Source organism: Eumetopias jubatus, unplaced genomic scaffold (genome assembly GCF_037043125.1).
Source record: "Eumetopias jubatus isolate StellerSeaLion01/CBP00866 unplaced genomic scaffold, mEumJub1_p1.0 scaffold_5, whole genome shotgun sequence".
Classification (NCBI taxonomy): domain Eukaryota; kingdom Metazoa; phylum Chordata; class Mammalia; order Carnivora; family Otariidae; genus Eumetopias; species Eumetopias jubatus.
This window is the reverse complement of record NW_028274811.1, coordinates 60,203,973-60,219,023: the sequence shown is the minus strand read 5'-3', so window position 1 is coordinate 60,219,023 and position 15,051 is coordinate 60,203,973. Positions and strand designations below refer to the sequence as shown.

Below are 15,051 nucleotides of genomic sequence, written 5' to 3'. Positions count from 1 at the left end.
CTGCCCATCCATACAAACAGAGCTTGCTTTTTGTGATTAGATTTCTAGTACCTCTCATGTAAAATAAACATCCACAGATCACTGTCAGAAAAAAAGATCAAGGAATAAACAAAAACAATGCCAAGAACAAATTAAAAGTGAAAAAAAATTAATTTAAGAAACTGCATACATAAAACAAGAATATGCTGTTTTCAGGGCACCTGGGTGGCTCAGTCAGTTGAGCGTCCAACTCTTGATTTCAGCTCAGGTTGTGATCACAGGGTCCTGAGATCAAGCCCTGCCATCAGCCTCCCCACTCAGCACAGTCTGCTTCTCTCTTCCTCTGCCCCTCCCCCTGCTCACACATTCCTCTCTCTCTCTCTCCAATAAGTAAATAAATCTTAAAAAAAAAAAAAGAATATACTTAAAAGCAAAAAAGGCTCTTGGAAATTACAAAATTGAAAGCAGAAATACTGAGTAAAAACTTAAAAGGTAACACTGAGGAAATCTCTTAGAAGAAAAAGGAAAAATGGGTGAGGGTAGAAAGGAGGCAGGACAGTAAGAGAAAAAATAAAAGAGAATCAAATTATATGGTCCAACATGCAACATAACAGAAGTTCCTGTAGAAGAGAGAAAACACAGAGAAGGAAATTATCAAATAAATAACACAAGAAAATGTCCAGGACTGAAGAAAACCAATCCTGAGAATTAAAGGACCTAATGAGTACAAAGTCCATTAAAAATATATATATGCATCAAGGTATGGTCAATTTCGGAATATCAGGAAAAAGAGGCTTATGAAATATTACAGAAGAGGAAAATGTTATAAAAGGGCTGACAATCAAAATGTCTTTAAACTCCCTAATAGCAACAGAGGAAACCATAAGACAATGAAGTCAGTGCCTTCAAGTCTCTGAAGGAAATGCTCTCAAGCAGTAATTCCATACCCAGGTATAATATCAAGGCAAGGTAGAATAAAAACATGTTCAGACATGTAAGGTATCAAAAAACAAAACAAAACCTGGGATCTAGGAAAAGGGAGATCTGCTGTAGGGCAGAGACAAAGTAAATACCCTAGGATGATGGTGAAGGGAAGCTACCAGCTTAAATTAGAGCCAAGAAGATAAAGTGTTTCAAGAAGATAGCCAAGGAGAAAAAAACTTAAAACTTTACTGAAAGATTTCCTGATGTATCTGACCACCAAGAGGAGTTCTGCTAACAGAGCAGAAATAATCATAGAAACAGAAAAGTAGCAGGTTAAAAAGAAATTACTAAACAAACAAACAAAACTCAAAAAGTCATATAAAAAAGAAAATATAATCATTACCTATTTGGTTCTCACAATAACACAAACATTAAAAATACTAGTTTAAACAAAAATTATAATAAATTTATTATATATCATTTATTACATATTATATTTAAGGATTACATACACATTATATACAGTTACATGTTCATATACATCACAATTTAATGATAAGAAAGGGTACATAAAGGTGCTAAGTCCTCATTTTCAGCAGATGTCAATTTTAAAAACTGGCTATAGAAATTTTTTAAGCTTTTTTTTTTTTTTTTAAGAACAACAGAGGAAAATAACACTTAAGCAGCTTAAAAAAATGTAGCTGCCTCTGGGTATTGAGACCAGATGGTTGGAAAAACTGGAGCAGGAGAAAATAGGAGAGAAAAAGACAAAGATCTGGGAAGAAACTAATAAATTACTCATACAAATTTTGTTGTTTTTTTTTTCAATTTTGTAAAATTTAAATTCCCGAGGCTGGCCACAGATAATGAGATTCACCAGTCCAGGCTTCAAAATGGATTGTGAACAAGAATCTTGGGCCACCATCAGATCTCATCCCAAGTGCCCAACTCCCTAATGTGAATGCGAGACAAGGTGTTACCTTCAGAAAACAAGAATTTACCAACTCTTTTCAAAGGTCTATACCTCTTATTATAGGAGATTTAAAAAAAAAAAAATCAATCCTATCATAATTGCTAAGCTGTACTGATTTTCACTGCTCAGAGGAAATGGAAATTATCTTGAACCAAGCAGGATTCCAGACAATCCTTTATTAAAAGTACACTCAATCACAGAAAGCAAGATTAAAGACAAGCAACTAAAGACTTACTCTACCTTTTGCCCAGGTTCATGCTCTTTTCTTTCTTGGCCTTCTTTATTCTGCTTCCCTGTCCCAAACTCCCATAAACATAATTCCTATCATAAGATTCATGAGAAAATGACATTAAATATAATTCATCATAATGAATTTTTCTTGGTATTTCATTTTGTTGGAATACAGATACTATAGATCCGATCAAACAAGGGAAGGAATTTATATTCAGAAAAGCTAAAATTAAAATGTCCTATTTTCAGATTTATTGAAATCAGTTCATAGTTAAAATTCGAAACCCTTTGTTTATATCTATAAATTATATGCTTGTGTTTTTCCTCTGGACCCAAATAAAGTCCCATACACATGCACTCAGACTTGGAAGACCCCAAACGATATGACAGCCCAGACTTCACCTTATTTCTATCCCAAGACATGTTAAGATCCAAACTAGGAGTAAGTCAAAAGGTGTCTTGTGCCCCAGTAGTACTCAACAAAGCTAATGACCAAATTATCCAAGGCTTAAGAGCTTACAATGATTACTTAGCCAAGTTTACCTTAGGGCAGGTATCTAGTTCAGCCTATCCTAAATTCCCAGATAAGCATCGAAGCTTTTGCAGGCCCTCCACAATAAAGTATCTGTCAGGTTCTCCTCATTATGAATCTTGGCCCTCGAGTCTAGCTCTTAACTAGGACAGCCCTCACAGTAAGATCATTCCTATGGGAATGGCATTCAGTGCCCCACAACATAGGCATCCTGCATGACGATGAGGAAGTAAAACAAAAGTCTATGAATTTCAGTTCTTCCTTCTAATATTTTTTCTAATACCTTTCAACAGTGATATTGATGAAGATAAGAATAATCTAAAATAATCCAAAAAAACGAAAGAATCCAAAAATAATAATCTATCACAAACAATACAAGGGATCATCTTTTAAACAGAATATAGAGTTCTATTTTTTTTTTTTTAAGATTTTATTTATTTATCTGAGAGAGAGAGAGCACAAGCAGGGGGGAGCAGCAGAAGCAGAGGGCGAAGTAGGCAAGCAAGGAGCCCGATGCGAGACTCGATCCCAGGACCCCGGAATCATGACCCCAGCAAAAGGCAGACGCTTAACTGACTGAGCCACCCAGGCATCCCCAGAATATAGAGTTTTAGAGTATAAAATCCAGCAAACCTATTACCACTGCAGCATTAAGGAGACATCTATCAAATTTTAAATATTTTTCTTTATATTCCGAATGAAAGGCTTCTTCACTAAGTCTACTGGATGATCTACATAAAACACTATTCCACATTAACTGTGGTAGCAGGTATAAGAATTGCATGATAAATAAATACAATCCAGATATTGGTGATATCCCGTTTTTCTTAGCTTGAAAGTTACCGGTTTCTCAATATGTACATGACTATAAAATAGGATAATCTAGGAATTTTTGGTGTGTTTTAAAACTGTTGCATTGATTCTTGTCAGGAAAAAATCTTAAAAGTTGCTTCTTGACTAAGGTTGACACAATGGGATATTATACAGGTTTATTTGTAAATAATCATACATGAAAGACAAAGCTGTATTAAGGGTAGTTTGCAAAGTAATTCCTACTGATACAGTATTTGCTCCTGTAACTCACAACCTGGAATTTCTGTCCTAAACCTGATCTCTCCTCCAACCAATTAAGAGAACTTTCAAGATTATATAATTCCTTCAACAGGATTTCCTGGAAAGCAGAATCTCCCTAGGATAAAAGCCAAAAGACAGAACTGTGGCAACTAAATCAAGTTATCTGTCCACTTTGTCCAAATGTCTTTGATATCCTAAACTCACTTCTTTTCTCCACCATCCAAAAAGCCCAATTCCTAAATCCTGCTCATCCACTGTGAAAACTACCTGAAGGTTTTGAAAAGAACATTCCTTTTTATTAAGAATTAGATTCCATCCAAGAGTTAAAAAATAATGTCATGTGGTTTGAAATGGACATTTCTTAAATGATTGATAAATAGCCTGTTTCACATAAAGCCTATATTATGGAGCATTTCCAGATTAGACATAACTGGGGCTAACATACCAACAAAATAATATTACCATTATTGGCTAGCTACTATGAGCCTTTTGGCTGTACATATTAAAGACCTGTAGTAAAACACCATACAAGACAGTATTTACAAAAATAGTATGTTACCGGTAATACAAACACAGATTTAGTGTTCAGTTATGATCTTTCCTCACAAAATCACATACCACATATCTGTTAACAAGTTCCGATTTAGCTTGAGTTTTAGTTTCTCTTTGTTTCCTACTGGTATCCGCAATCTAAATAAAGAACTACTATTTTAAACAAAGAGCTAAAAGAGAGAAAACAAGACGGGGTATTTGGATATTCCAGATATTATGAGACACATAAACCCCATCGTGTTCTGGCCTAAAGAGACAAGGAGTCTAACTACAAAGGCTTAACGGGAAGAAAAGGGTACAACAATCTGACACAGTCCTGAACTGTGCACTTTACTGTAAAATGAAGAACTGAAGCCCATTTAATACAAAGTCTTAAATTTTAAATTATTAATCCAGATATTTACCTTAGTTTTTCACCACCCTTTGAAACACCATGCAGGGGTCCCAAGACAGTCTTCCTCTTATGGTCCTAGACTGAGAACCGGGTGCGAGGAAGGGAAACGAGTGGAAAAAGTAACTGGTCCTAAGATTCTTCAAAAAGTGCTGCAGCCTGGGGGCCGCCCATAAGTCTGGGACGTCTAAGAAATATTGCCGGAACTTCCCACGCAAACATAACAGTGAGGTTTCGGGAAAAGTTCCCCGAGCCCCGCCCCCGACCTGGGCCTACACGGTTGCGTCCTTTTCCGAAACCCCCCTGACTCACAGGTGTCCTTGGGTAAGGGCTAAGCAGGGCCTACCGGCACTGCTCGCCCAGGAGCTCCAAGGCCCGAGCAGCGAGAGTCCGGCGTGCACGGTTGTAGCTTTCGCCCCAGCGAAAGCAGGTAGTGGCCTGCGGAAGGGCTAGGCCTGGCTCCGGATCCCGATTGCAATCTAAACCCCGGGCTCGGCGGCCGGGGAGGAGCGACACAAGAAAAGACAGGGCTAGCAAGCGTGCGGAAGGCTCGGGCCGGTAGCAAGAAGCGGAAGACCAAAAATTCGCCGAAAAAACGGCGTAGAAAACCCTGTCAGGAACACCCGGAAGACCTCCACGACCCCGGATGGGAAGAGCGAGCAGGGAGCGAGAGGTCACACTTCCGGCAGCCGCCTCGCCCCCTCCAGCGAGCACTTTGCTTGAGTGCGCAGGCGCACACTGCTGCAGTCCCGGTTTGGCCGGAGGTGGACGCCTAGCGCCAGTGAGCGCGAGTGGGGAAAGAGATGGGACACCTCAGAGACAGGGAGGACAAGGCGTTCGGCAGAGGCCCGGTCGCGGAGGGCTCCTCTGGGCTACCTACCACCTGATATGACGCACAGCGGCTCTTTTTCTGATACCCATATTTTAACGGCTTTTTCTTGTCTCAGCTGAATGACTCCTCCCCAGAGAAGCTTTCTCTGACCCAGTTTTCCCTCGCTCCTCAGCACCGGATCTGTATTAAGCTTTGTTTTTTTTTTTTTTTACTCCTCCAGTAAATGAAAGCCGCTTGGGGTTGAAAATGCCTTATTTGTCTCTGTGTGAAGCCTGGACTCAGCACCCTGCTTTTAATAATATTTTAACATTCCCGAATTCAACAAATATTTAATATTTGTTCTGTAGTGAGCTTTAATGGTTATGAAAATATCTTAAGTTGTTGGGATTTGTTAATGTCAATCTTTTAACAGTATTATTTTCCTTTTAATACCTACAGAAGAATTTCTCATTTCTGAAATTGGTAATTTGTGTCATCTTTATTTTTTCCTGATCGTTCTGGCAAGAGGCTTATCAACTTTACTGATCTCAAATCCCTCAAAGCACTCTTGCTTTCATAGGTTTTCTTTATTGTTTTTGTTTCCTATTTCATTGATTTCTGCTCAGGTTTATTTCCTCTCTTCTACTTTTTTTTCCTTAATTTTCAAATTTTTTCATTATTTGCTAGTTTTTTAACTTAGAGACTGAGATCACTGATTATAGACGTTTCTTTTGTAATATAGGCATTGGGTGGGATGTGTCCCTCAGAGTATTTCTTTACGTCTTACACATTTTATTTTCTTAAAGATTTTTTATTTATTTGAGAGAGAGAGAGAAAGAGCGCGCGCGCATGAGGGGGGCAGGGTCAGAGGGAGAAGCAGACTCCCTGCTGAGCAGGAAGGAGCCTGAGGCGGGACTTCATCCTGGGACTCTGGGATCATGACCTGAGCCGAAGGCAGTCACTTAACCAACTGAGCCACCCAGGCACCCCACCTCACACATTTTAATATGTTTTCATTTTCCTTCATTTCAAAATACTTTCTAATTTCGCCAGAGATTTTTTTTTTTTTGAGCCATGGGTTATTAGTGTGTTACCTAGTCTACAAAAATTGAATTTTCCAGACATCTTCCTGTCGCTGATTTCTAATTTAATTCCATTGTAATCAGATAATCAGATAACATACTTTGCATAATTTGAATCATTTTCAATTTATTGAGACTTATTCTGTGACCCAGAATATGGTCTATCTTGATAAATATTCAGTATGCGTTTAAGATGAACGTGTATTCGACAGTTGTTGGGTGAAATGTTCTATAAACATCAATCACATCAAGTTTGTTGATATTGTCCAAATCTTCTAAATCCTGGGGGACTTAAAATATACTGATTTTCTGTCTACTTATCCTATTATTAAGAGAGAAGTATTGAACTAACTGTAATTACGGATTCTTCTAATTCTGCTTGTTCTATCAGTTTTGCTTCATGTATTTTGAACTCTGCTGTTAGTTGCATAAACTTTCTTGCATTTATAATTTTTGTTATTTAGATGAATTTATCCATAATGAAACTGACTATGAAAAGTATTTTATCATTATGAAATGATCCATTTTATAAATGATCCACTTTATAAAACCTCTTTTCTCTTGGTAATACTTTTTGCTCTAAAGTGTACTTTGAAAAAAAATAAAGTGCACTTTGTCTGATGGCAATATAGCCACTCAGCTTTCTTGTTTGTAGTGTTGACAAGATATATATATGTATTTTTTTTTTAAGATTATTTGAGAGAGAGAGCGTCCACACGCATGCATGGGAGCAGAGGGAGGGGCAGAGGAAGAGGGAGAGAATCACAAGCCAACTTCACGCTGAGCATGGAACAAACCTGGGGCTGGATCTCATGACCCTGAGATCATGACAGCCAAACCAAGAATCACACGCTTAACTAACTGAGCCATCCTGGTGCCCCATGTATTTGTGTTTTCTTAAATTTATCTCAGCATATTATTTTCAGTGTACAACTTGAATATCTTTTATCAAAGTTATCCTGATCTATTTCATATTTTTGATGCTATTTTAAATGGTAATTTAAATTTCAATTTCAGACTGTGCATTGTTAGTAGAAGACAAATACAACTGACTTCTGTATATTGATTTTTCTATCCTGTAGTCTTGATGATGGTCTTGAGTCCGCTTGGAGGGGAGTCTGCTTGAGGATTCGTCCCTCTGCCCCTCCGCCACTCGTAAATGTGCAAGCATTCTCTAAAATAAATAAATCTTTAAAAAAAAAAAAGACACAGGGGCACCTGGGTGGCTCAGTCGTTGAGCGTCTGCCTTCGGCTCAGGTCATGATCCCAGAGTCCTGGGATCGAGCCCCATGTCGGGCTCCCTGCTCCACAGGCAAGCCTGCTTCTCCCTCTCCCACTCCCTCTGCTTGTGTTCCCTCTCTCACTGTGTCTCTCTCTGTCAAATAAATAAATAAAATCTTAAAAAATAATAAAAATAAAAAAGATACAAACAGAAAATATACCATGTTCATGGTTCAGAAGACTCAAAACTGTAAAAATGTCAATTCTCCCACAAATTAATCTGTAGATTCAAAACAATCCCAATCCAAAATCCCAGCAGGCTTTTTTTTTTTAGTAATTGACAAAAGGATTCTAAAATTTATATGGAGATGCAAAGGACCTAGAACAACCAAAATAACTTTGAGACTGAAGAACAAACTTGAAGAAATTACACTACACTACCTGATTTCAATATTTGCTATAAAGCCACATTAAGCCAGGTAGTATAGTATTGGTGTAAAGAGAGAAAAAAAGATTGACAAAACTGAATAGAGAGTTTTTTAAAAGTGCCAAGGTTGTTCATTTCAACAAAGGACAAAGGCAATTCAGTGGAAAAAGGAAAGATTTTTCACTAATAATGCTGAAACATTTGGGTATTCATAGACATGAATGAATGAATGAATGAAAACACAAAATGGATCATAGATCTAAACATAAAACTTAAAACTTCTAGAAGAAAATGAAAAAATATCTGTGACCTTAGGCTAGACCAAAATTTCTTGGGTCTGATACCTAAAGCACTATCCTTAAAAGAAAAAAGTAATAAATTGAACTTAATCAAAATTAAGTATTTCTTTTCAGGTAACTAAGAAAATGAAAAGAACAGCCAAAAACTGAAGAAAGTATTTGCAAATCACATATCTAATAAAGAACTTATATCCAGAAAATATACTTTTTAAATCTCTCATACCTCAATAAACAGAGAAAAACACACACAAAATCAAAACCCAAAAACTCTCAAACCTCAACAGGAAGAAATTAAACAACCCAGTAGACAAATGGGCATAAAGTTTGAATAGACACTTCACCAAAGTCATATGAATGGAAAATAAGCACATGAAAAGATACTCAACATTATGAGTCATTAGAGAAAATACAAATTAAAACCACAATGAAATATCACTACCTACCTACTTCATGATAAAATTAAAAAGATTAGCCATACCAACTGTTGTTGAGAATGTGGAGTAATTGGAATTCTCATAACCATGGGATGCCTGGGTGGCTCAGTCTGTTAAGCATCTGCCTTCAGCTCAGGTCATGATTACAGTCTTGGGGTTGAGTTCCACATCGAAGCCTGCTTCTCCCTCTGCCTGCCGCTCCCCCTGCTTGTGCAAACACGCTTGCTCTCTCTCTCTCTCTCTGGCAAATAAATAAATAAAATCTTAAAAAAAAATTTTTAAAGATTTTATTTATTTATTTGAGCGAGAGAGAATGAGAGACAGAGAACATGAGAGGGAAGAGGGTCAGAGGGAGAAGCAGACCCCCCGCTGAGCAGGGAGCCTGATGTGGGACTCGATCCTGGGACTCCAGGATCATGACCTGAGCCGAAGGCAGTCGCTTAACCAACTGAGCCACCCAGGTGCCCCAAAAATAATAATTTTTTTTAAAAAAGGAACTCTCATAACCACTGATGGGAATGTGAAATGGTAAACCTCTTTGGAAAATGCTTTGGCAATTTCTTAAAAAGTTAAACATATATTTACATGTGACCCAGACATTACACTCCTAGGTACTTATCCAAAAGAAATGAAAGCATAGGGGTACCTGGGTGGCTCAGTTGGTGAAGTCTTCAGCTCAGGTCATGATCCCAGGGTCCTGGAATAGAGCCCCACATCTGGGCTCCCTGCTCAGTGGGGAGTCTGCTTCTCCCTCTCCTTCTGTCTGCTGCTCCCCTTGCCTGTGCTCTCTCTCTCTCTCTGTCAAATGAATAAATAAAAATTGTTAAAAAAAAATGAAAGCATATGTTTACCCAAAGACTTGTACACAAATGTTCATAGCAAATGTGTTCATAATAGGCAAAAACTGGAAACAAAAATGTCTGTCAACAGGGAAATGAATAAACAATTCATGATATATCCATACAATAGAATATTACTCAGAATAAAAAGAAATTAACTATTGATATAATGCAACATGGATTAATCTCAAAATAACTATGATCAGTGACAGAAATTGGGCAAAAAATAGTACATACTATATGATCCCATTTATATGAAATTCTAGGACATGAAAACTAATCTTTAGGGAGAAAAAAGAAGTCAGTGGTAGTCTGGAAAACGGAAATTGGGGCGGAGGGCTGAGAGGGGCCAAGGGAATGATTGCAAAGGAGTACAAGAAAACTGTCAGGAGCTATACTCATGTTAATTATCTTGATTGTTGTAACAGTTTCATGTGTGTATTCATGCATAAAAATGCGCAGCTTATTATGAGTCAATTATACCTCAGACAAGCTATTAAAATTTTTTTAAAGCAGAAAAATCTATTGGTCCATGTCGCACTTTGAGTGAATCTTTTAAACTACGCATGATTTTAACATCCCACAGTGGTCAGTTGGAAATATTGGTTCACTGAGTTATGCCGATCTTCCAAATATTGACTTATTTCATCCTACGCTATCAAAATATCACATTTGTTAATATCACTTCCAATCTCATCAGAAGAATCTAAGTAGGGGCACCTGGGTGGCTCAGTCATTAAGCGTCTGCCTTTGGCTCAGGTCATGATCCCAGATCCTGGGTTTGAGCCCCGGAACAGGCTCTCCGCTCCACAGGAAGCCTGCTTCTCCCTCTCCCACTCCCCCTGCTTGTGCGCTCTCTCTCTCTCTCTCTCTCTCTCTGTCAAATAAATAAATAAAATCTTAAAAAAAAAGAAGAATCTAAGTACTTGGAAGCTGTCAAGATGACAGTGATGATAAATCTTTATCCAACTATTACAATTTATTTTCTTGAAAGCTCAATTATATTAATGCCAAATATTATCATTTGTTTTCCCTGAACTGATGGTTCCACTTCATTTATTTTTGAGAAAATATTTGTCAAATACGCATGTCTAAATAACCAGTTTGTCCGTCAATAGATATTTTAATAAAAATGGTGTTCTGTAATATTAAAAGAAGTTAGTTCAGCTTGCAACCCAATCCCACAAAGTGCTTCTCCTCGAGACAATTATAGTTCTTCAGTATGTAGCAAAAGTAACTTATGAATACTTCTTATTTTTTTGAACAGAATATTTTTTAAAATGTGAATTCAAGGGTCAGTTGTTATTAGAATTAATAATTTTTGCTGGGGTGCCTGGGTGGCTCAGTCATTAAGCATCTGCCTTTGGCTCGGGTCATGATCCAGGGTCCTGGGATCAAGCCCTGCATCAGGCTCCCTGCTCAGTGGGAAGCCTGCTTCTCCCTCTCCCATTTCCCCTGCTTGTGTTCCCTCTCTAGCTGTTTCTTTCTCTGTGTCAAATAAATAAATAAAATCTTTTAAAAAAAAAGAATAATTTTTACTCCTTCCTTAAGAACATTCTTAAGTAAAATTGTAAGTTTTTTTAAATAACAAGAGAATAACAGTGAAGAATATAAGGACTATTGATCTGTGCCAATGGTGTTCAACTGAAGTTGATTTTGCCCCCACAGGATATTTAGCAATGTCCAGAGACATTATGGGTTATCACAACTTGGGACTGGAGGTGGTTGCTACTGGTATCTAAGGACTAGAAGCCAGGGATGCTGCTAACCATTCTGATAATCGGTGCACAAGACAACCCTTTCAAGGTATTATCCAGCCCAATATTCCATTGTGTGGATATACTACATTTTGTTTATCCATTCATCAGATGATGGACATTTGAGTTTTGGCTATCATGAATAATGTTGCTATAAACATTCATGTATAAGTTTCTGTTTAAACATATGTCTTCAATTATTTTAAGTGTATACTTAGGAGTGAAATTGCTAGGTCATATGGTAACCCTGTGTTTAATTTTTTGAGGAACTGCCAACTCTTTTCCAAAGCGGCTTCACCATTTACATCCCCATCAGCAGCATATGAGTATTCCAATTTCTCCACATACTTGCCAACATTTGTTATTGCCTGTCTTTTTTATTATAGCCATCTTAGTGGGTGTGAAGTAGTATTTTGTGGTCTACAGTGATTTGCTTTTGAACTATCAAAGCAAAGTTTAAAACAATGAAAAGGGTAAATAAATTCTTATTGTGAAAATAATTTTGACCTCATGTTTCCTTAAACTGTCTATGGATCACATTTTGGAAAAAGGCTGGAGCAGGGTATGGCAGAAGTCCTAGTAAGAACTGATAGTAGAGAGATTTATTGGGATCTTGCTATATGCCAGGCACCTTGCTAAGCACTTTACAAAAATTATCTCTTATAATCTGATTAACAGTCCTCTAAGATTACTACTTTCATTGTCTTCACTGTACAGGAGAAAAAACTAAGTCTCAGTGAAATCAAGCAATTTGCTCAATGTCCCACAAATAATGCCAAAGATAAGCTTTGAATCTAGATAGCCTGACTCCAGTACCCGATACCCCCTCCTCTTCCGAAGCCCCTCCCCCCACTCAACCCACTGCTTTGGGAAGGAGTCAGGGAAGAAGGGCAGGACTAAGGGACTCTGGAGCTTTTGATGATGTGGTTTTGTAATTGTTAATTTTATATTTGCATGTGATGGACATCTTGAGCTCGTCCATGAGGTAGAGTCAACTACAACTTCTAGGTTCCTTCATCTTTGTATTATTAATTTACATTCCCTTTCTTATCTCCCTAACATTTTCTGCTATATCTGATGAAAATTTTGCTTTCTGGAAAGGAGACAGGGGTGAGGAAATAGGTCATTCAGAGAAAAGCTGACAATCACCAGTCTATACAGATAGCTCTCTAAGCCCAGAAAAGAGATTCTTTAGATTCTACCCACTAAAGAAAAGGAAAGAATTTACAACTAGATGCTGGAAGCTCTATTTTTCTTATGCATGAGTATACTTTTAGTACATTCAAAAATCCATCTTCAAAGCTTCACCACTTTTGGTTATGCTTTGACATATGTTAAAAGTAAAGGTGCAACCTCTCCCTGAGACAAAATGAAATAAAGAGCTTCAGAGAAAATAACGTTAAGCTGAAATCTGCAATTTTTATACTGCAGTGTGAGACTGCGGTGCTTTGATTTGGATGTGGTAATGTGCAGAGCAGAATAGAGTGGATAAAAATAATGACTACTGTTGTACTTTGTACCTATTATCTGCCATTTCACCAGGTGCATCTTGGGGAAGCAATGGTAAACAAGATCGACTCAGTCCCTACCCTCATGTAGCTGATAGTCAGTAGAGAATAACCTTTACAAATTCAGAAAACAAAAATTTGATTTTTATGGTGGAAACAGAGAAAAGGAAAATACATGTTCCTGTAACAGCAAATAAATAGCCAGGGGATCCAACCTATTATGGATGTGTGAGGGCTATGGACAGGTGCTACTGAGATCTGCTGTGCGAGGAGCATAGTTGACTGACAACCCCAGCTACTGCCTCTCCAGATCCACCAGATTTGAAGCTGAGGCTCCCCCCTCTCTGGAACCTCAACCAGCCAATGACTGAGCACAGCAGAGGTACTAGTGCCAGCCCATTCCTGTAGGACACAGGACTCCTCTCATGGGCAATTCTGGCTTAGGAACTCCCCCTTGGCCTAGCCAAAACTTCCTCAGACAGTACTGCAGTCTTTTTCTACCCAATTCTCCTTCTTTTTTCCTCTCATTCAACAGATGTCAGCCTTGCATTGGAGTCTGGGTCTCTCCCTGCTTACTCTTGCTTCCTCCCCTTTATCTTCCACAGGAATCTCCTCTAATAAATCTCTTGCCTGTCTAATCCTGTCTTGGCATTAGCTTCTTGGAGGACCTGAACTGGCACAGAAGTTTTCTGTGAGAAAGTGCCATTTAAGCTGAGACCTAATGGAAGAGAAGTTAGATAAAAATGTGATGAAAGAAAAAGAACAGTCCTGAGTTAGATAAGAGCTTGGCGCAGTGCCTGGCACATTTTTAGTGCTCAATAAGTATTGCTTGACTAAATGGAATGCAAAGTGCTTTGTGTATGGCATGTAATTATTCCTCATAAACAATTTTACAAAAGGAGTTCTATTATTATCTTTATTTTACAAACGAGAAAACTGAGGATCAGAGTTGTAAAGTAACTTGTCCAAGGTCAGGCAGAAGTTGAAAGTACAGCTGGGATACAAACAGGTTTGTTTGTTTCCAAGCCTGTTACTTTTAACTTCTTAACTACCAAGTTACACCAGCTCCCTTCAGAAGAATTGAAAATGGACTTTGAAAAGAAAATATCTGTTACATAATTTTTTTTAATTTGTAATACATTCAAAGGCCACTACCTCTTCTAAAAACAGAGCAGAAACATCCTGAATTACCCTGGTGATATATATGAAAATCATGAGGTAACTGGATAGAATTTCATTAATGGAGACTATTATAAACAAGGTTCTATAAGTTAGAGAAATAAAAGATTGAACAAAATTCCAGAAAGTTCCTCTTCATTAGGTAATGTCACATGGAGATACACAGATGTCTTTCTATTTAGGAAGGAGTGACTGAAACCAGAGGTATAGGATAGAGTTAGATGATGATTATAGTATTAAAACTCTTCAAACTTACCAACTTCTCCCTATCCTGTGTGATTCCTTATAGGTCATGGGTATACATTCAAAGTGCATTCTTCTGTATACAATTTGAGAACATACACTGGCTACTGAGATGAACAGTGTTCTTGGGAATTCAAGATACAATATTCCATAATTCTATCTTTAATGAATTTATTGTAGAGCAATTTTAGTGAATGGTTAGAGAATATCAGAACTAAAACAAAGCTTAGTAATTATTCCTGTTCCCTGTTTTACATGCAAGAAAACAATGGATGTAATAAAGATAGAAAAGGAAATAAATTCACATGTTCTAAATCATTTTAAGTATATCAGCATACAATTTCAACTTGGATATTGCCTGAGAATAGACAGTATGATCCAGGAAGGCAATTGCAAATTCTACATGAATACACCATGAGTGTAGTTCTCTATTCAGTCTCTTAGAGAGAGCCCTTAGAAATTTCAAGTTGAAATTAACTGCAACAATTTGAGCAACAATTTGCTCAGAGTGATAAGTGACTGATTTGGAGGGGAGGGGTGTTAATGGAATCTATTGCTTTCTATGATTATAAAAATAATGAAGGTTTATTGAAGA

General features: G+C 37.6%; 1 protein-coding gene across 4 annotated transcripts in view; it reads right to left on the bottom strand.

Moving 5' to 3' along the window:
- Positions 1 to 5,324, bottom strand: part of TENT2 (terminal nucleotidyltransferase 2) — a 66,860-nt gene extending 61,536 nt beyond the window's left edge. For 2 of the 4 annotated variants that reach the window (XM_028114512.2, XM_028114515.2), the window contains exon 1: positions 4,670 to 5,324. The gene's annotated coding sequence lies outside the window, so the exon portion shown is untranslated. The remainder of the gene's footprint in view (positions 1 to 4,669) is intronic. The other 2 variants (XM_028114513.2, XM_028114514.2) reach the window with 2 other exon arrangements.
- Positions 5,325 to 15,051: the final 9,727 nt, after the last annotated feature.